Source organism: Protopterus annectens, chromosome 6.part0, assembly GCF_019279795.1.
Source record: "Protopterus annectens isolate FY-2018-M chromosome 6.part0, PAN1.0, whole genome shotgun sequence".
Taxonomy (NCBI): domain Eukaryota; kingdom Metazoa; phylum Chordata; order Ceratodontiformes; family Protopteridae; genus Protopterus; species Protopterus annectens.
In genome coordinates this window covers 431,539,368-431,562,553 of record NC_056737.1, presented here as the reverse complement: position 1 = coordinate 431,562,553, position 23,186 = coordinate 431,539,368, and positions in this window count along the sequence as shown.

Below are 23,186 nucleotides of genomic sequence, written 5' to 3'. Positions count from 1 at the left end.
GAACTGGTGCCAGACTCGTGGATTACAGCTAAATGCCAAAACATGCATCATCATCTCCTTTGGAAAGTCCATGCTACTGGGGAACTATGACATTGATAACACACTCCTAAGTGTTGACAAAATAGTTCAGTATTTGGTAACTTATGTGGATAGTAACATAACTTTTGACCAGAGTGTGTCTTGTATAGTAAGGAAGTCTTTCAATATAGCAGAGGTCATAAACAAGGGGGGTTGCTTTACATCTAAGGATATCACTGCCCCTTTTATTTAGCCCTCATTAAACCAATCATTCTGTATAATATCCCTTTTGGTATGTATCTGTCCAGGGTCATGAAGCAACTGGAACACTCGCTAAGATACCTTACAAAAAGGATACAAGGCCTAAATAATATGTTCTTTATAGACTGCTTCAAAGCTCCATCTCTATATTTCATCTGTTATAGACTGCTAAGAAGTAACCTGAACAGACTTGATATATTAAGCAAAGACAAGGACATGCTGTAAAATTGGGAACAATTTTAGATATGTTTCATGTTATTGACCAGAGAGTAAATATTCCAATTTATTTCACACAAATGCACACTAGCCCTTAACATCCGACTTTAAAGTGAGCACAAGTTATTTCATATAACGAACAAGTAAGTTATTTCATCACAGCACAGCTAGCCAACTCCCTCCCAAGAAAAAAAAAAGAAACAAATATTCCAGTTTACTTCACACAAATGCATGCAAGCCAGCCCTTAATACCAGACTTAAACTAAGTGAATGAAGAGAAGTTATCTCTCCCCACAGCACAGCTAGCCTTGCTTTTTTCTTTTATGTACATTTATGGGCACTATGACACAGTCTTCTATTTCAGAGACTGATGGATAAAATACTGAAACCTCACTCTTGATATAGCGTAGCAAACGTGCATGTTGTGATTATTCATTTTTTTTTTCAGAGGACTGAGAGTTTTAGTGTGTTAGAATTCATATTAAATGCTAGTAACCTGTCGTATGCACTTTATAGGATGCATGGTAGAAATAATGCTTACAAAAAAGTGTTCTGTACCTGCTACTAAAAGACAAGGGAAGAGTTTTCTTAGACTAGTTGGGTACTACAGAAATTTTGTATAAAATTTAATGACTTTTGCCTGTCTTTTGACAGAATTTGAAGAGGGAAAGAAAGCTCCTGTTCAAGGTGTAATTTCTCTTGAGGCAGATAATAGCATTTAATGAACTAACCTATGTCAATTATTCCCAAATTTCTTTAAGAATTCACATTATATACTGAAGTGTATATATAGTTTAAGGGCAGTGCCATCCTTAGACATTTAAAGTGAGGAACACCCTCTGTGCTATACCATCAGAAAGCTAAATAACATAGAAAAGAGATATTCCAACATATAAAGAGTGTTTGGCAATCAAATAGTCTTTATTGAAGCACTGTTTACTGGTTAGGCATTTCAGTTTTGTAACTGGCCAAGCCTCTCTACAGTGGCTGAGTAAACAGTCAGATAATATGAAACTGTGCCAGTGGGCATTATCCTTGAAACCCTTTCATTTCTTAGTTACCCACATGCCTGGACCAGCAACTGGAATGCTGCTGGGTTGCTGAGATCTTACAACCCATTATACTGAGCTGTGGCATAGTTTTCTTTTGTTAATCTAACATCACTATTGCTTACTGTATAAATAACATTCCACTTAAATTTGACATAGTCGTCAGGGACTTGGCTACATATGTTGATAAAAAATTCTCCTTTGGCCACATTGCCTCTGGTGGTTAGTAAATCCTTCTACCTTGTACAGCTTATCTTTAGTGGCATATCCATAAGGTCCAAAGAAGTCATAATTCCACATCATTCATTCCTTACTAGACCCTTCATGGAATATAAAGCACCTTCAATGTGTACCTCACCAAGCACCTACACCAGCTGAGAGACCACAACATGTTATGAATGACCTAGAACTCTTTGAACTCCTTAATCTAACTAAAACAAGTAGTAAAGCAAACATCCAGTCTAGAGATCTAAACCTACAGTATCACATTAACAAGACCAGATGGCGTGACAGAAACCTAACCCAATGTAAACCCCATTTCTTGAATTGGTTGCTCTTACATATCAAGCAGAGTAATTCCCTAGCAACCTTACAGAAAAACAATATGGATGACTGAATGGGTGATCACAAATTCTCACCAGGAGTATGTGGAGAAAGTCTGCTTAATGGGGGGTACTTAAAGTTTCCTACCAGTAGTGGGTGATGTGGCTGAGTTTCTTGATGGACTCTTTGGCTGCAAGCTTATTAAGAACCCATGAACCTTAAAGGACACAGAACACATAAAATGCCAAACATGCACAGCACTGAAGTTATCCTCTTACTTACCCTTTCCTCTAATGCTAACCTGTGAACATGGGCATACACACCAACTGACCTAATGCAGTTATGCACACCTTCACAACCATCACTTCTGCATTCAGTCATTTTCCTTAACAATCCTATTTACCTACACTATATAAAACTTGATTCAGCCATATGGCAATCATACAAATGAGAATTTACATGTGTGTGTGTGTGTGTGTGTGTGTGTGTGTGTGTGTGTGTGTGTGTGTGTGTTTGTGTGTGTATGAATACATTGAAGGTAGTGGAGCCACAATTCAGAGAACATTGGCTCATCGAAAATAAAACACTGAATCCCAACCTACTGAATGGCTGAAGAAGAAAAGTGGAGGACTTGTTCCTCTTTTGGACCTGCATTAAATTACATTTCTGAAGTGCAGCAGAAAGTGCTAAACTTGCTGCCGTAGGACTCATGTTAAAGCCCATTTCTGAGTTTGCTGGATTAGGATTCTAAACTTTAATTTCAGCGAGCCAAGGTTCAGTAAATTGCAGCTTGACTATTTCATATATACCGATATATACTTCTTTATATCAATATCTATGTCTTTATCTATCTATATAAAGGATGTGTGTGTAATTTACATAAATTTTGGTGACTGCACTGATTATCAGCAGCTATTTTGTTGTCACAGATGGGTGAGTATTCTTTGACTGATTGTAGGAGTTATCAAAGTAGCAATACTGAATGTTGTTTTTACTGAATAAATGTTTATGTAGTAGTTATAAGTGAGGATGTGTATCAGTGTGCATATACGAATGTTCCTAGGTTATGATTAGGGAGTGGGATAGATTTAGTGTTGGCATGTTTTGTGTTTTGTGTATGAGAGTGTGTGTGGCAGTCTTTATTTGCTTTTGTCTACTGGGAAAGGAAGTCTGGGGAGAAAACACCAACATTTATTTATTTATTTATTTTATTTTTATTAATCCTTTGTTGACCAGGTTAGTCCCACTGGGCTAGTAGCCTCTTTTCAGGGGAGACCTGAGGTAGTATTTATACTAAAAAAAGACTTTTGGCCTTTCCCGATTAGGGGTTGCCACAGCGGAACTCCGGTCTGCTCATGATTGGCAGTGGATTGTTTACGGTGCCAAGTTGCCAGCCCAATGCCCAACCTTCAACGAAGACATGCCCATTCACGCTCGCACCTACCTGCATGTCTTTAATGTCACTTGACCACGGGGAGGATATGCAGACTCCACACAGAAGGCTCTCCAGCCGAGAATCAAATGGGAGAACCTCTTGCTGTGAGGCGACAACGCTAACTGCTGCACCACCGCGGCTTACCTGAGGTAGTATTTATACTACTAGGGGAAGTTTGGCCGGGGCATCAGGGAACTTCACCCACTCTTTTAATGGGTGCTGTGGGATCTTTTACATCCAGCTGAACTACCACCATCCGAAGCAGATAGGATGAAGACGAGTGTGCTACCTTTTGTGCCTTGACACTACTTAACTTTTTCACAAATAGCCACATCTCATAATCTCATTTGTCATCCTGAAAAATACTCTGGTTACATATAAATAGGTTACATAAAAGTACAAAAAAATAAGTAAATAAAACTAAATAAAAAGAATTACAAAAAATAGTGCAAAAGTTCCAAGTTTCAATCAAAATAGGTATAATAAAAATGTTGTTTTCATTAGCTCATAAAAAAGACATGAGATGGAAATGAAAGCAAAGAAGATAGTATACTGAATGAAAAGAGATAAAGAAGGCATGTGTACATAGAAGTTATTGGGAATCACAGTAAAAAAAGGAGCATATTACTAAAGGAGTGATGAAGAAGAGGGAGCAGGTAGTATGGATTGTGCATCTGTGTACTTTTATTTGCAGTAATGTATAAGGAAAGGACAGAGAGAGAGGAAAAACAATTTTTTATGGAAACAAAGGAGCAAACAGAGATAAGTCAGGAGTGGAGCATGGGCATACCGAGAGTCATTCAGGTGTTGTTTAAGTTGTAAGATTATTGACTTGTTTCGGAGAATAGGGAATAGAGTTCCAATGTTTTGAGACATTAGTGGAGTATAAAAAGTCACCTGCAGAGTTTGTGGCTATTTTTGGAATGAGCAGAAGTTTGTCTGTGGACCGAAGTGTTCATTGTGAAGAGAAGGTCAGTACAGTGTTACTAAGGGAAAGGTATTTTTCAGGAAGACAAGTCTTTTTGAAAAAAGTTAGGTAGTGGGGCAATTCAGAACAGTTTAAGGTTTTCAGGGCCAAACAGTGGTGGGTTCGATAGGACATGCTTGCAATGGCTCCCTATTTGCACAGGAAATGCCAAGTGATGAAAAGCTGAAAAAAAAAAAACCCAGGAGAAGAGTGAATCTCAAAAATCGCTCTTCTCCTTAAAACTTCTTTTTGCAGGTGGGGTAAGACCCCCTGTATCCCCACTCTCCTTGAACTTGAGCACACACACACACACACACACACACACACACACACACACACACATATATATATACACTATATATATATATATGTGTGTGTGTGTGTGTGTGTGTGTGTGTGTATATATATATATATATATATATATATATATATATATATATATATATATATATATATATGTATATAAACTCCAAGATCATCATACCTCAGAGAAATGACATCTTGGACTTAGCATATACAAGTCCCATCTAGGCTAGGTTCCATGTTTCGGGACTTGGTCTAGCAGGTCCTGATATTTCATATGGTTTCCATTTGCAACACATGTAATATAAGGGCTAGGGAAGGGGATAGATTTCATGTTGTGCATGGCTGATGTGTAAGCCCATGTCTGGTTGTCTTCTGTAGCTGTACTTATAGGTTGAAGGGGTTTTCATAAAAGTTAGGATTAGAGTTAACACAGGGGAGTAAGATGAGACAGAAGCCAACGTCAGTGCAAGTAAAACAAGCAAGACAGTGAAAAATGACCTCCCTAATGTATAAGGCTCTGCCCTCCTGCACTCATGCTATTTGTATTCACTGATTCAACAGAGTAAATGGAACGCTGTGAGGTCCTGCAATTTTGGATTCAATGTATATTCAAACAGCAGTCGCACCTTAGTGTTTGCACTTCTGAGTACTGAACACAAGTGCACTTCAGTCATGCCCACTGCCACCACCCCATCTTACACACACACACACACACACACACACACACACACACACACACACACACACACACACGCACGCACACACACACACACACACACACACACACACACACACACACACACACACACACCCCTACACGTATCTTTGCATTTCTCATAATGGAAAGCATATTAGGAAATACATGCCAGTTTTAAGTACTATTCCAGTCTTACATGGTTCAGAATTATTTTCAATGAGTTCTGCATAGCCTACAACTGTGTCCAAGTACGTTTCACCTTCTATTGGAGTTATCAATCTGACATAGATAAGAGTTTAGCGCATAAGAAAAAGACTTTGCTTGTATTATGGGTGGCAATTTGTAGAATTAGGAGAAAGCATATTAAAAGTTCTGAAAGAGGAAAAAAAGACATATCAAAAAGCTGCTTTGAGAAAAAAACAAAGGGTACCTGCAATGCAGTTAAATTCTCAAGATCAGTGTAAGTGCACATATCTCATAGTGCAACACATCAGAAGAAATATACATAAAATAATTCAAAATGATTCAACTTTGGAAAGTATTCCATGGTTCTAAATTATTTTCTCAATTTAAAACATAAATACCATGACTGGGGACATTTTCTTTACAGGGTAAGGTTAGTAGATACAAATGGAAGCCTAAGAGAGAAAATTCAAACAGAAAAATAAAGAACCTTCAAACAATCTACTGGTCTACAACCAACTTATACAGAAAAATATTGTATAATACAAAGCATCATAGTACATGTCCTTACACTCATTATGTAAAAAGCCCAGAATTTCCAGACACAGGATATACAAAACAATTACGAGAGAAATTAGAAAAAAGAAAAATACTCCCGCAGGAAAAACTGTCAGAAGCTTCAAATAAAAATTTGCATTCATTAATACAACAGACTTTTGAAAAATAGTATATAGATCAAGAAATTTTGATCTGTTTGGAAAAAGAAGCATCCGAGGAAGTGAGAAAATATAAACAACAAAACCTAGAGATATTTAAAAAAATATAAAAAAGAAATATGGACATTGGAAAGAAAGAGAGATTTGATATGGTGCAATATTTATTCAAAGGAGAAAGCCAATTTAACTAATATAGAGAAGGCAGTCTCAAAGATATTCAAAGAGAAATACAGGCAAAGGCATCCAGATATGGAAAATTTCACAATAAAAAGATTAATAGCACAAAGATGTAATGTAGAAAAAACAATTAGTAAAGCAGAAGTTAAAGAAATAGAAGTTGAAGTTATGGAGTGCCTGCAAAGCGAAGGATTTAATGTAGAAGGTCTAACACAGACTACATCCCAGTGTGATGGAGTGAGTCCCCAGAATAAGGAAAAGCAAGAAGATCAGGAGACATGTGAAGAAGAAATATGGACATGGGAAAGCAAATGAGATTTAATATGATGTAATATTTATGCAAAGGAGAAAGCAAAACTAACCAGTACAAAAGGGGCAGCAGCAAAGATATTTGAAGAAAAATATAGGGAAAGGAATCCAGATATGGAAAACTTTACAATACAAAAAATAAGAAGACTAAGAGGAAAAGTAGAAAAGAGATTAGTAATGGAGAAGTTAAAGAAATAGAAATTGAGGTTATGGAACAGCTGCAAAGAGAAGGATTCAGTGTAGTAAATTGAATACAGAAAGCACCACAACAGGATAGAGCAATGGATATCCAAATTAAGGAGAAACCAATGGAACAGGAAGAAATTGGTCAGGTGCCATATCAAGATATTTTGGAGCCTTCCACAGGAAACCAGTATAAACATTCATTTGAAGCTAGACAGCAAGGAAAGGAACAGGAAACTGTAGAAACTCTGATGCAGTCAATGTTGAGGAGTGATAGGCCAGTGAGTTCCCATATTACAGAACAACAGATGACACAGGATGAAATTGAAGACAGTGTGCCACAGGAAGATGCTATAGAACTTTCTATAGAATGCCCGCAGGAAATGGAAAACAAGGGATGTGTCCTCAGTATGGAAGAAAATGAGTTAAGAGAAGAGTTGCTTGATTTAATAGACAAAGACAGATATAGCAAGATCAATGAGAGAAATAGATTGCAGAAGGTTAATAAAACCCCAAAAGTCAGAAGCTTGATAAAACAAATGAACACAGTAATTGGGACTGTCCATAGAGATTCATGCAATATAACAGAAGTAAACAGAACATATTACTGTGCTGCTAAATTAATAACTGATAAAGTTCTACCACAGGAACACAGGGTACAAGGGAAAAGAGGGGGTGAAAGCAAATACCGTCATGGAAATATCGAATAGAGAAAACTATAATGCAGCTAAGACAAGAAGTGTCATTGTTAGAAGATTATAGAAGAGGGAATAGATCAACAAAAATACTAGGAAAGATAGATGTGATAAAAGCAATGTGCAGTATTAGAACAGACCAGGATCTATTATGCACTATTAGAGATAACAAACAAAAATTTTCAAAACAGGCAGAAAGACTTAGAAGATACGAAGATAAATATAAGGGAAAGGCACAAAATAAGCAATTTATTGATGACCCAAAAAAGTTTTATAGATAATTGGGAAATAAGGTAAAAGGAACTGAAAGACCACCAAAAAAAGAGGAAGTAGATACATTTTGGAGAAGTATCTATGAAGATCCTGTGGAACATAACAAAGATGCTAAATGGTTAGAAGAAGTAAAAGAAAGAATAAGAAGTTTAAAGGTACAGGATATGAAATGGGATGAAATAACAGCAAGAGAGATTAAAATAAAGTTGAGAAAAGCCTCTAACTGGAAAACCCCAGGTCCAGATGCAGTACCTAACTTTTGGCTTAATGTATTAATTTCTTTGCATGAGGATTTAGCCATGAATAAGAACTATTTATATGCGCACTCTGAACACACACCACACTGGTTAACAACAGGAAAAACAATGCTCTTACTTAAGAGTGAACCTGCAAGCTACCCTAAAAATTATAGACCAATAACTTGTCTTCCAACGACGTATAAACTATACACGGGAATCGACATCAACAGAGTTTATAGTCATTTAGAAGAAAGCTCAATTATGGCAGTAGAACAAAAGGTAATAAAAGAAAGTCATGTGGAACAAAGGATCATTTGTTGTTAAAGTTATAGTGGATAACTGTAAGAAGGGGAAGAATCTAAGTATGGCATGGATTGACTACAAAAGAGCATTTGATAGTATCCTACATTTATGGATAAAAGAGTGCTTAAAAATGTATGATACACCCTACACTTACTGACTACATTACAGTAAACATGAAACAGTGGCAGACCACTTTGCAATTAAGCCATAATAAAGGACAGATGATTATCCCATGGATAAAAATTCAAAGGGGGATATTCCAGGGTGACTCTGTGTCACCTTTGCTATTCTGCTTTGCCATTAATCCATTAAGCTGTTTACTTAACAGCTGGCCATGGCTACAATTTGGCTCCTAGAAAACAGCAAAGTCTAATCACTTCTCATCTTCTCTTTGTCAATGATTTAAAACTGTATAGCTCATCAGATGAGGAACTGAAAGCATAGTTGCAAGTTGTCAAAACTTTTTCAGATGATATTGGAATGTCATTTGGTCTTGATAAATGTGAAAAGCAACCTTTAAAAAAGGAAAACTGCAGCACCAGGAAAACATCAGTTTGGGACAAGAATGTGATATAAAAGAACTTGAGCAAGAGGGAGTGTATAAATACTTGGAAAGATGAAGGATCAGCAATAAAACATGAACAAATGTGAATAAAACTCAGTAAGGAGTACTTTAGAAGACTTAAATTAATCCGGAAAACAGCATTGACATCTAGGAACAAGATCCAAGGTATAAATCAATTTACTCTTCCTGTCCTAACTTATAGTTTTGGAGTAATTGACTAGCCCCAAAAAGTGTTGGATAGATTGGATATTAAAACAAGAAGGATGCTGTATGCTCACCAAATGATTTATAAAAATCAGTGTATGCCAAGATTATATATTCCCCATTCCGAAGGAGGGATGGTCCTCCTTGAAACTGATTACATGTATAGATATGCAATCGTGGGACTCCACACATATTTACTGACCTCACAAGATCCAAATGTAGTGAAAGTTTTGAAACATGAGGAGAATAAATCTAAGATGATGCCTCTGCTTAATTTAGCAGAAGCATATCGACTTTAAGCAGGAATGGAAATCAAACCAGAAGAGGATAAAAAAAAAACAGGCAGCAACTGAATGTGCCAAAAAAACAAAAGAAAGAATATAAGGTGAAGGACCAGATAAGAAGGCAAGAAATGTAGAAAAAACATAAATATAGTTGCAAGTATAGAAAACTTCTAGAAGAGCCTGATGTTGATCAAGAATGAATGCAGGAATGGTTAAGGAGAGGCAAATTCAAACCAAGAAATGAAAGGTTAATATTGGCAGCCCAAGAAAGTGGGCTACATACACGTTGGCTTACAAGGTCAATTGAACATGTGGAAGAAAGACTTATGCAGGTTTTGTAAAACTGAATTGGAAACAGTCACACCCTTTGTTGTTGGTTGTGACGCATTAATAGCAGAGGGACTGTATACTGAAAGGCATAATAATGTGACGGGAATGTTACACTGGAGATTGTGCAAACATTATGGTATCAAAGTGTCTGAAAAACACTGGAAACATGAGCCACAAAGAATCATAGAAAATGATGAAGTTTATATCAAATGGGATCACCCAATACCAACAGTTCAAAAGATAGATGCTAGAAAAAATAGTGGTCCAAGAAAAGAAGACAAAAGTAGCATTGATCATTGAAATTGCCACACCAATTGACTACAGTGTCTAGCGTATAGAGAGACACAAAGTTATAAAATACCTGGATCTGCAGGCAGAGATGAGAGCCATGTGGAAGAAAGATACCCAGACAGTTCCAATAGTAGTAGGAGCAAGGGGTCTTATAAAAAAGAATTTACAATCGTGTTTAGATATGTTACCAAATCATGTAACACAGTACGAATTGCAGAAGGAGTCATTACTGGGCACATTGCGGGTGCTGCGAAGAGCACTTTTGGCAGACATCAAAGAGTGAAACAATACTAATTTCATGAACTTTAATCATACATTGACTCATGGTATTAGAAACCCAAAAGACTTGAAGAAATTAAAAACTACAGTATTCTTAACATTCAGGATTACCTGCTGTGGAAGCTCATCATCTGGCCAGTATACCAAAGACTTCCTGTTGCTTTTAAATTACGCCTGAACATCACCCAAATGCTCCTTTTGTAATGCAGGCCTACCATAAAGAGAACTTCTTTGCCGCCAATCAGAATGCATCTTTTCACCATCGGTCTGTTTACTTGTGTCCATTTTGCCAGTTGAATGCATTTTCATTCTCCAATGATTACCTACACCTGTTTGCAGTGCATATAAGTGCTCTGTTGGGTTTTTTTGTTTTTCCTTGCTTTTTTGTGCTCCTTGAGGTTAATGTCATCCAGGAAGGGTAAATGCTAGTGTGGGAGACAGATTCCCTTTAAAGACTACCACAAAAAGTGTCTTTTTTGTCTAGGAGCATCTCACAACCATATGTCTTGTTCTTTTTGCCAGGTGTTTGTTCCAAAAACCCTTTGCAGCAGACTTTCTTCTCTTTCCTTGTATCTTGAGAACCAGTGTCTTAAGCTTCTTGCTAAAGAATCAGTGGAAGGAATCTCCCATCCCGAGGGTCAGCCATTAGGGAAGAAGAAGGTGAAAAAGGTATGACTGGAATCTTCCACTTTCCAGGCTCTGCCAGGTGTTTCTCCTGAGGTTATTACAAACCCAGAGACTCACCCAGCTGTGTTGTCAGATTTGTCTACCACAACTGTGTTGGAGGCCAGTGAGGTTCCAACTGGCAGCACATCTGAAGAGGCTTTGCAGGCATCCAGTTCAGATGTTCAGGGGGAACCATGGTTTATTTTTTCCAAAGGGCCTAGGGGAGTTCTTCATATTTTAGTTGGGGAAGAAGTTCCTACTATGGTTCTCGACTTTCGTTCTGGGTCTGAGTCTTCTCAGTTTTTTGGAGGGGATGTTCCCTTAAAAAAAAATACAAAATTAAACATGTTTCTTCTGCTCCTAGAGGTCTTCAAAGTGAATGGCAGGGCTTCATTCAGGGGTTATTTACTGCTTTAATAAATTTAAAGCTTCCTCAAGGGGTTTCAGTTCCTGCTACTCCTTGGTCCTCTACTCCCCTTAAAAGGCCTAGAGAGAAGGATTCTTCTGAGAATGAGTCAAATTCTGATAACGAATCCCTGACTTATTCTACTCAAAGTCCTTCTCCTTTGAACCATGGGTTAGAGGAGGAGGAATCTATTAGTCCTGATGTTCCTTTTGAGGAAATTTCCTTTATGGGCACACTCTATAGGATGACAGATTTTTTAAGTGGGATTATACTCAGGTCCCTGATATCAACAGGAGGTACTATGATTTGCTACATTTGGAGTCTGCTAAATCTGTGGCTATTCCTCTTATTTTGGCTGCTTTGCTGGATGTTTTTTTCAATGACTTTCATACACTTGATTCTTTACCCTCCCCTGCTCCCAAAAAGCCTGATAGATTTTATAGGGTGCCTGAGGATTGTTTATTTTTGTATAAATGTCCTGCTGCCAACCCTTCTGTAGTCTCTGTAGCCTCTGATAAGCCATCTCAATTATTTCCTTCGCCCAAGTTATTGCCTTCTGACAAAGATAGCAGAACTATGGAACGGCTGGGTAAGAAGGATTACATTTCTGCTACCCTAGGTTTTAGGGCTACTAATTATCAGACCCACATGTCTAGGTATGTGTTGGCTCTTCTTTCTTAGGCCTGCTGGTTTGTTTAAGCTCCCTCAGGATAAGGGTAAGGCTTTACAGGATCATAAACATGTTTTTGTTTCGCCTTTGCCTAAATGTCAGAAAAATGATTCCACTAAGCCTGCCTTTGTTCGTAGACATTCCCGCCCTTCTACTAAAGACAAGAAGAGTGGCAAACAGGTTCCTCCTGCTAAGGCTAGTCAGTCTTCAGGAGTTCCAAAACCTTCCTTTCCAGACAAACCTGGTGCTGTATGACTATCTGTCCCTTCCCAGCCACATTCCCCTTTCCTTTCGCCTTTCTTTTTCTCTTCCTGCTTGGCTTCAGATCACTCAAGATTCTTAATTTATGTCAATCATTCATCAGGAGTACTTCATGGTGGGGAAATCCTGCCCTCCTTTAATGAGGATTCCTCAACCTCCTCAGGAACAGCTTCCTTTTTTCCCAGAGGTTCTTCAAAATATCTTGACTCAGGGTACTATTCAAGAGGTGCCTGTGTCCCAAAGAGGGAAAGGATTCTACTCCAGACTGTTTCTAGTGCCAAGAAAAAAGGGCACTTGGAGACCTGTTCTAGACCTCACTCATCTAAACATTTTTTTTAAAAGTGCTTTCCTTTTGGATGTTGTCTCTTCAGATTCTGTTTCCTCTCTTGCTCCTTAAGGCCTATATCCATCCACTTTTCAGGAAATTTTTATGCTTGTCTGTTTCTTCTTGGTATTTTCAGTTCTCTACTTTGCCCTTTGGCCTTTCCACTGCCCCAAGGGTGTTCACCAAATGCCTTGCTCCTGTGATTGCTTTTTGCAAGCTTCAAGAGATCCACATATGTCCTTACTTAGATGACCTGTTGATTCAAGCGTGCTCTCTAGAGGCTCTCTTGCAAAGTCTTCATTTTGCCATTTCCCTTCTTCAGAACCTGAGGTTCACAATAAATTTCAAAAAGTCTTCTCTGACTCAGGATCATATTTTTCTGGGTTGCAGGTGTCATTAAAGGGGATACTGCCAACCAGTTATCTGGAATTTTGTAAATAATTATATGTAATTTATGAATATCAACATGATTCATGAAAGATGCTTGTGTTACAACTGTATTAGAACTGTATGTCATGTGTATATCAAGCTAGATTTGTACAGACGTATGTGCTGAAAAGGTATTTTGTAAAGTACTGAACTTAAAGATGTATCCACAGTGTACTCTACTGGAAAAGAACAGAAATGTACATGCACTATTGTCAGTGGCGGCTGGTGACTTCAAATTAAAGGGGGGCTGCAGGAGACAGCTGAATGTGTGGGGCCAATGGGAGGGGGTGTGGTCAACTAGAATGGGGTGGAGCTATGCTCAAAACCAAAACAACTGGAATTTTACTTAAATACGCTGCCCTGGGTGCTGAACCATTATTATGAGAGTCCAATCAAGACAAAATGAAGTGTAGAAGAAAAAAATATTTCAATGCATTGGCTACATGACAACTTATTTAATATCTAGATGGAAACACAAAGGTTGTGAGGCATGAAAAAATAAATTACTTTTTAAATACATTACTGGAATGTCAGTCAAAATCAAGTATAAAAAAAACAAAAAAACTCCACTTCTCCTTGCACTGCAGTTCTAATTATAATTTATATTCAGCTTTATAAAACTACCAAGTAACATGCTGAAAATAGCAATCTCTGTGATAAGAAACTGTTTCTTATCCAAAAAAGACCTGCTGCCTAACAACAACTATCTACTTGTTTCATGGGGAAGACATGATCAAAGTAAAAAATGAACAGCAAACAAGAAACAAGCTCAAGATAAATTGCTTAAAGGATCACTGCACAAGTTATGGACCACGCATGATAGATTGGCATTCTGTTTAGTTTATGGGTAAAGCCTGCAAAGATGACTGCAAGTCTCCAACAAATGTAATGACTTTCTGAAAAATACTGTAATCCTGTCCTTTATTACAAATAATGTCACATGCATTTCAATACCTAAGGCTTATACGTTATCTAGCTATGTAAATATTCTCTGCATGGCAACAACGAAAAGGCATTCAATGTTTGTAATTCTTTAATAGTATGCTTATTAAAGCTTACTTGCATCTTACAATCTCCAATACTATTACCTGATGGTCATTAAAGCATTGCTACTTAAACACGGAGCAACACAGAACTGCGACAGCGTGCATTTTCTGAATAATAAATATAAATCAACAGTATAAAAATATGACAGAAAACCAGAACATTCTGCAAAATCAAGGACAGATGAAAAGCCACAGTTGTACTTGTGGTCTACCCTGGATGGGGGGAATACTCTGCACACTTACACTGCATAACTGCTCCTTGCCTTGCGTGGACACATCCAGAGCCACTACAATGGGGAGTGTGGTGCAACAAGTATGTCACAATTTGAAATGTCTCTGGCTGATGGTGATTGCTCTGACACTCATACCTCTCAACCTCAGAGCAAGAAATCTAGAGAAAGCCATACACAGAAGTGGGACACAGACCGAAAAATAAGGACACTTTTTAAATATTGCTCTTATAAACTTAGAAAGATAATAGAATAGTAGTAGGTCTTGCATTAGTATGAATTTTCTGAAGGGTATGAAATCTGTAACTCAAATGTCTGCCATTATTTTCTAACTTCAGTCTTTAATGATTTGCCACTAATTTGCCAAAAAAACACAATTTTATGAAAAACAGACCAAAAATGTGATGCAAAAATATAAAATTGCCACACAATACAGATGGGAACCTGTCAAAGAAAGGACACATTTTTAGTATTAGTACTGTTAACTTGAGCAGCTGACAAAATAAGAGCATCTACATGCATTTCGGAAATAAAAGTAATCTATAACTCTGATCATTGCAGTTATATATAATTGTAAACCATCCACATTTTCTTCCAAAATTGCCATTTTGCGGAGGGATTATTAGGGAGAGAGCAACATTTTGAGCCAAAATTGAGAGGTTTGGATATTCCTAATTCTGTAAAGCGATTTATTTGCATGTACCTCTCAACCTTTTAATGCAGGAAATCTGGACAAGACCAAATATATTGCGGAAACATACAAACAGTACAAATTGCTTTTGTATAAACTTAAGACAGTTGACAGAATAACAGGTCTTGCTTTAGCATGCATTTTTCTGAAGGTTATAATGTCTGAAACTCAATGTCTGTCATTATTTAGTGACTTCATTCCTAAATGATTTGCCAGAAAAACACAAATTTTATGAGGAACAAACCAAAAATAAGAAGCAAAAATCTATTCATTCTGCAAAAATCTGGACAGTTGAGAGGTATAGTTCAGCTGGGGCTGTCTGAGTTTGCTGCCCTTCCCTCCTCACAAAATCATGGTCGAATGGAGCCTCCCCCCTTCAGCCATTCCAATGTTCCATTCCTTGGTTATTTTGCCCCATTTACCATAAACACTGTAATGTGCATATTGCTTTACTTCTGCAATGATTTGGATTTCATTTGAAAGTTTTATTTTGCATTTTACAGCACAGACCTTAATAGATATCTACTAAACAAAGCAATGCAGTCTCACAATGAAAATAGACTTAGCATTAAAACTTCTCTGCCCTTGAAACTCACATTCATTGAAACAGCATTGAAACCCACATTCAAAGAAAATACATTTTACCAGTGGCAGATAAAGATTAACTTTGGGCTGTTTTCAAATCGTAGGCCCCTTGAACATGAAACATACACATGCTCTTTGATACACCTTCCTGATTGTATTAAATTATATTCCTTGTACATTGCGTACAGTTGTTAGACAGCATTTTAAATTTATTGTTTTGAACATTTTTCCAGTAAACAATGAAACAAAATGCATGCACCAATAATGACAAAACTACTCAATTCAGAACATTGCCATCATAAAAGTCTACTCAAACTTCTACAGTCCACCAGTATCAGTAAATAGAGAAGTAAAAGTCATCTAAATAATTCCACATTAAAGAAATTTGTAACTAATAAAGAGGTTGCTGCTAGCACACAACTTTATATGTCATTGTTTCATCTACAAATAAAGTGCCTGTTGCCCTTGAGGAATAAATTGCCTATGTTGCACTAAAAAAATGATAAGCTAGTAATATCGCAATAGGGAATGGATGGCAAACTGATAACAGGTTCATAGTTATTAGGTTTCGTCTCCAAAAAGGACTGTAGCATCCACCATACAGTACAGTACTCAGCACAGTACAGTATCAAGAATGCAGATATAAAGTGCCCAAGCACGGAGCGGAGACTCAAATACAACTTTAAAATTTATTAATTCCACATGGAACGAACACGAAGAAAATAACAGTAGAACATGAACGCCTTCACCACAATAACATGCGTTTTCGTCTTATTCAGTTAGACTTCGTCAGATGACCAGTGCATGACAGATTTACCTGATATTTATAATGAAATAATTTAACAAAAACCAATAGGCTGAATACTTTCTTATTTGAAACCACCAATGATTTTGCAGTTAGACTAATTAAATATTATTGAAATTCAGTGTCCACTTTTCACTAAAAATGTCATAGTTAATTCTTAAACCTTATTAAAATACAGTAGCAAGAATGCATTTACCTACTGTGGGAGTAGACCCACAGCCTTCTGCATCAACAATAAATACACTACATGTTGTGCTATTACAATGCAAACCAACTCAGCATAAGCAGCACTAAACTTTTATTCCCCTGCAGCTCTCAGATCCTTGTAAAATCTATTCTACACTCAGCTGTATCTCTGAACTTTTCAGTACAAGAAATCTGGGAAAAGCCAATGTTTATTGGGGTGGGGCGGCAAAAGCCCAAAAACCAGGGACACATTTTAAACATTGCTTGTATAATTAATATTGGTAAATTGCTAGAATAAAATGCTGTGTTACCACCATACATTTCACTACCAAGTCTTGAACCCAGGGGACCCTGTGCAAAACAGTCAGAGAAACATAGCACTATGCCAAATCAGCTGTTTTATGAAAGAGAGGAAGACTGAAACTTAAATGACTACCATTTAGTGAATTCAGTTCTCACCATAGCTGTCAACCTCTTAGCACAAAACACCTGAGCAAAGTTACAAAGCCAATAATGTGGAAATACAGCCCCCAAATATATTCAGTGAATTCAGTTCTAAAAATAGCTCTCAACCTCTTAACAAAAAACACATGGACAAAGCCAGTAATGGGGGAATACAGCCCCCAAACATATTCAGTGAATTCAGTTCTCACCATTGCTCTCAATCTTAGCACACAAAACCTGGATGAAGCCAATAATGGGGGAATACAGTCCCCAAAAAAGGGACAAATTTCAAATATCCATGTTATAAACTTAGAAAATTGCTAGAATAAAAGGTTTTGTGTTACCATGCACTTTCTGAAGAATATGAAGTCTGAAATTCAAATTTATTTATTTTATTTTATATTCGTTTACCAGAAAAGTCTGACTGGAACAAGGTCCATTTACAGCAGAGGCCCGGGGAGAAAAGCTCCATAAACATAACAGCACAAGTACAACAAATGACAAAAAATTGCTGCATAGTGGCATATATACAATCAGCGCCATATGCCTGTTATTTTTATTTAACATTTTTTAACCAGGAAAGTCTGACTTGGAACAAAAGCCAGTTTTCAGCAGAGCAGGGAGAAACACTCCAGACACATTCATGTCTTTGTAAGACAGGAGGACATACAGACTCCACACAGAAGGCACCCCAGCCAAGGATCAAACCAGAAAACCTGTAGCTGTTAGGCAACAATGTTACCAGTGCACCACTGCACTACTGACTTTGCAAGGCAAGGAAAAGCAAACATACAGAAACCACAGATTTTATGAGGAACAGAACAAAGATAAGGCAAAAATCTGCAAACATTTTACAAATGGTGGTGGGTAGGGAATTCAGGCCCTTGCTACCTGCACCCAAGGTACAGGGTTGAAGCCTGAGTATTCTCTACCCATCACCATGTGTTCTCTCTAGCCACCAGTTGATAGCAGCTGGGTCATTGCACACACACACACACACACACACACACACACACACACACACACACACACACACACACACACACACACACACACACACACACAACTGCTAACTGACAGCCCATTTAACATTCCATTAAGGCAGTTGATTTTAAGGAATGTTGAAACCTGTTTTCCAATAAATATATAAACAAATGTCCCAGGGCCAAAATAGAATTCTTGGAATTATACATAAACTTCCAGAATGCAAGTCAATCTTTCTCTAAGTATAGCCCTCCTGCACTGCATGTTTTCAATAGTATACATTTACAACATTGAAAATGAAAAAAGAAATCATGAAATGGCAAGCTTTAGCCCAAAAAAAACAAAACAAAATAGTAAAACTTAAAAATCAAAATCACAGCAATATGCCATTGTTTAATTTTAACATATTTCTGGACGATTATTTTAAAGAGAGTGCACTGTAGAGTGGATAGCATATGTGCCTGGCTATACTCTTGCAGATGCCAGGCACCTGTACTGTGACAGCACATTTTTTCCTGATAGTCCAAGATAGTCAAGCCTACTGCAGATTTCTTTAGAAACAGACTTTATGGTTTCAAGAGTATTTTTAATGGTTTATACAAACATGAACAGTCAACATATAGCTGTTACATATATTGGGTATGTGCTCCTGCTTTACAAGCTTTTGGGAAGAAAATATGAATTCTGGGGGGGGGGGGGTGCCTCATACTTCTGAGAGCCAAAGCCTGCAGTACTGAGCGATGAGAGCGTAGAGATTTTCCTGAAACACACACACACACACACACACACACACACACACACACACACGCACGCACGCACACACACACACACACACACACACACACACACACACACACACACACACACACACACACACACACACACACCCTACCTGTCCTCCATAATGGCCCTGCTGATCCTGTCTCTGTCTCTGCATGATCCTGCAGCTAAGTCTACCTTAGCGATCCTGTCTCTAATGGCCCGCCGATCCACCTGTCTCTGCTCTCTGTTCCTTTCCTTCACCATCCCGTCTGTAACGGCCCGCACATGGGTCTCCCACGAGATTGCTGGAGCATCCTGTCCTGCGAGATGTGAGTGAGGAGTAGGCTGGAGCCTCCAGCCTGCGGGCGATGCAGTCCGTTGACCTTCAGGTCTGTGCGGTTGTCACCGCACAGACCTCTGGGCTGGAAGGGCGGAGTTTCCTGCCTTCCCTATCCGGACTGCCTAACAGAGCAGTCTGGAGTTCATGAATGAGCACGCATGCGTACATGGAGTTCTGGTCTGCCTAACACAGCAGTCAGGAACCATGCACGCATGCGTGGAGTCCGTGAAAGTTTTTTTATTTTTTCAATATTATTTTTTATGTGACGAGAATTTCTTTTATTCATTTTACAGGTTGGGGGGCTGCAGTCCTGCAGTCCTATAGCATGAGCCACCCCGGACTATTGTAACTGTTTAAATGTGTAGTTTAACAATGGAAACTGGAATACAGGAGGTTAACATCAGAAAAATAACTGAAATTAAATTACTTTATGGCAACAAGGAGACACAATGTCTGTGTTGAGAAGTTTTCTATATTGTATTGGAAGTGTTTTATTGTTTTATGACTTCCAGGATCTGCCTTAGATCTGAAGAAAAAACATTGTCTATGTATTCTCACAGCTAGATGCTAAATGCTACCAGCTGAATCAATGGGTGTTTTGAGCTTGGGAACAAGTAGTGAGATAAGCAATGATGTCATTCTGCAAGTTATCCCACCAGTAATATTTGCAATATTAATTTGAGAGCTCTCTGAGAGAGACTGCATTCTGTATTCTGTCTTGGACTTGACAAAATCCATTCACCACACACTTGCCTTGCTCTGAAGTTAGTTAACTATGATATAGTAATTTTCTTATATATAGTCAGGAATATAACAAATCTTAATTTAGATGTTTTTCTTTATTTATTTGAGACTATCCTGCAATGTTGTTTTAAGTATTTCCTGTGATTTTGAACTCTGATGTCACTGTACATATATATTTAGTATTGCCTTGTTCTCTTAATATTTATTATTAAATATATTTCAAACTTTCACTGTAGGTTCTCTGTCTAGAGATATTTAATTTGTGATAGTACTTGCATATTTATTTGGTGACACTGTGGGCCACTCCTAATAGCCTTGCTCTTGGTCAAACTACCATTTGTATTAATAGTAACATTACACAGCAAGATCGGACACCCTTTGTTAAGGGCATTAATGTAGCTGATAAGGAGCTGGCTGGTGGCAGTAATAACTACCTTATAGACTGGGAAAAAAGGGGGCATAGCCATTAAACATGTGCCAGCCTTTCCCATGTGTGTGTGTGTGTGTGTGTGTGTGTGTGTGTGTGTGTGTGTGTGTGTGTGTGTGTGTGTGTGTGTGTGTGTGTGACTCAAATCTCAAAGAGTGTGTGTGCCAGCAACTTGGGCAGGGACATGAAGCACTGGTTTATAATCTACTACCACTAGGATATACTTCTTCCCTTTGAAACTTGGGGTACTTATTGGCTACACAGTATCCATAGCTACCCTCTGAAATGGATCCTCAATCACAGGCAAGGGCACCAAAGGAGCTTTGACCTTGTCTTCTACCTTGCCTACCTTTTGGCACTGCTCACAGGTCCTGCAGTACCCTGTTACATCCCTAGAAATTGCAGGCCAATAAAAGTTCTGCATAATACATCTCTAGGTACCTTTTATACCCATATGACCTATAAAGGGAATATTATGTGCTATGGCTAGAAGTGCCAGATGGTAGTTTCTAGAGACTACAACAATACCAACTGCTGTATTCTCTCATACTCTAGCCTTCCCTCAGAGGTCAACTCTCTATATAGTAACACTTTGTCCCAGTATATAGAGTCCCCCTTTCCTTGACAATTGGTGTCTCACTAGCTATCTCCCTCAGGCCTTGTAATGTAGGGTCTGAGAGCTGAGCCTGTATCAACTCTCTTTGTAACCCTTCCCAGCTCCCCTTCCACAGGAATTCTGGTATTCTCTGACAGTAGTGCCTCACTGTCAGCCTGGGTACTATTACTACTACTCACCTCTGCCCTTGCAATCACTCTGTCCAAGGGAACAACAGTACAAACAAGCAGCTGTGGATCACCTTCAGTCTCACAGCTACAGGGTAGCTCCCTCCTTGAAGTAACCACTTCACCAGTCCTGGCTTCAAGTGTGTGGTCTGTCTGGGTCCCCTCCTGGCTACCAGACCCACATGCTTGTCTCCAAGCTTGACTGCGTGTAACTGCATGCACACTAGGTACAGCATTATCAAAACCATGCCCTATCAGGACATCTGCAGGGATATTCTCAAACACTCCAAAACATCCTCCTGCATGAACGGCTGGTGCACGGCTGGAAAACAAAACCCTTGATCCTGGCCATGTACCTGAACTTGTGACTTTCCCTGCTACTGGTGGACTCTGTTGGGGTGGTTTAGGCTTCCCACTATGTGTTCCCTTAGACCCATGAACAGCACTGGGTATCCCTTTCCTCTGCAGTGATGTCCTGCTTGCTAGGTATAGGTCTCCCTTCTTCCCCAACTCATCTGCTGTGCTACATTCCCTATCTGACAACCAGATTCTCATGTCCTCAGGCAAAGTGCTAAGGGTTTGTTCCCCTCATGAAAAGGTCTGCCAGCCCTTCAGAGGTGGTGACCTGATACCCACTCACCCATCTATGAAAATAAGTGCTTAACTCAGCATTATATTCACACACACTTTCATCTGTCTTGCACCTATCCTCATGAAACTTTTTTCTATAAGCTTCAGGTGTTAACTTAAAACACTCTAATAAACAATTTTAACACTGTTATAATTTAAGCAATTAGTATCAGACAATTTAGAAACAGCAGTTACAGCTTTACCATGGAGTAAGGGGATCAGGAACTGTACCCAGAGCCCTTGGTCAACATTATACTGTTTACATATCCATTCAAACATATAAATACAACTATCAAAATTATCACCCTCTGTAAATTGTGGAAGAAATTTACTGACCTTTATTGCTTCTGGGGTTCAGTTATTCCCTTCCCCAATACCTCCGTGACCCTGGCGAAGAGTCAGCATCTCATTTTCTTGTTGCCTCTGCCTCTCATTTTCTTCAGCTTGCAGATGTTTCAGTCTTTCTGCTGCTTCTAATTCCATTTGTTTCCCCTTCTACAGTCTCTCTGCTGATGATGTTTCCAAACGTTTGGCCTCCAGTTCAAGTCTCTTTAACTCCAGATGGATTTTTAAGTCCTCTGTGGAAAGGTTGAACTGTCCATTTCCTGAGAGTTGTACATCCCCAAGGCCAGTCTGGTTGTCCTCCTGGTTGCTGATCTGTGACATAGCTGTGGTTAAGGCCGCAGTAATTTCTGCTTTAGTCAGGTTGGTATGCCCCAGTCCTTTGGCTTAGGACATCTCAACCAACTGGCTCCTTGTCAGCTTGCCATACTGCTCTGCTGACATCCTTGCCTGCTCTTCCTGACTAAGCTAACACAAAAAATAAATAAAACTATTGTGATATGAAACTCTGAATGTTCACTGTGTGGTTGCTTCAGAGTACAAACACCTTCCTTAGTGACCACTGTTTACAGGCTACAGGAATTCAATATCTACACCACTGAATTTTAATATGTGATGTGGTGATCCCACCACTGCCAACTAATAAATGTGATGCCCCACCACTGGACCAATGATCACGGAGCCTCAATCCTCACCCCTGGCACCAGTGGGCGGCATACACTGAGATGATGACAAGTTACACACACAGTATTCCCAGATGCAGCTCTGTATCAAGTGCAATTTCCCTTAAGAGCACACAGAGACCACAGTCAGTCTGGGGGTGGTTTATCCCTCTTCCTCCAGATCCCCACTAAGACTCCCCACTGGCACAGCTATAGAGTTGAGATCCCAGCTGAGTGACCAAGCC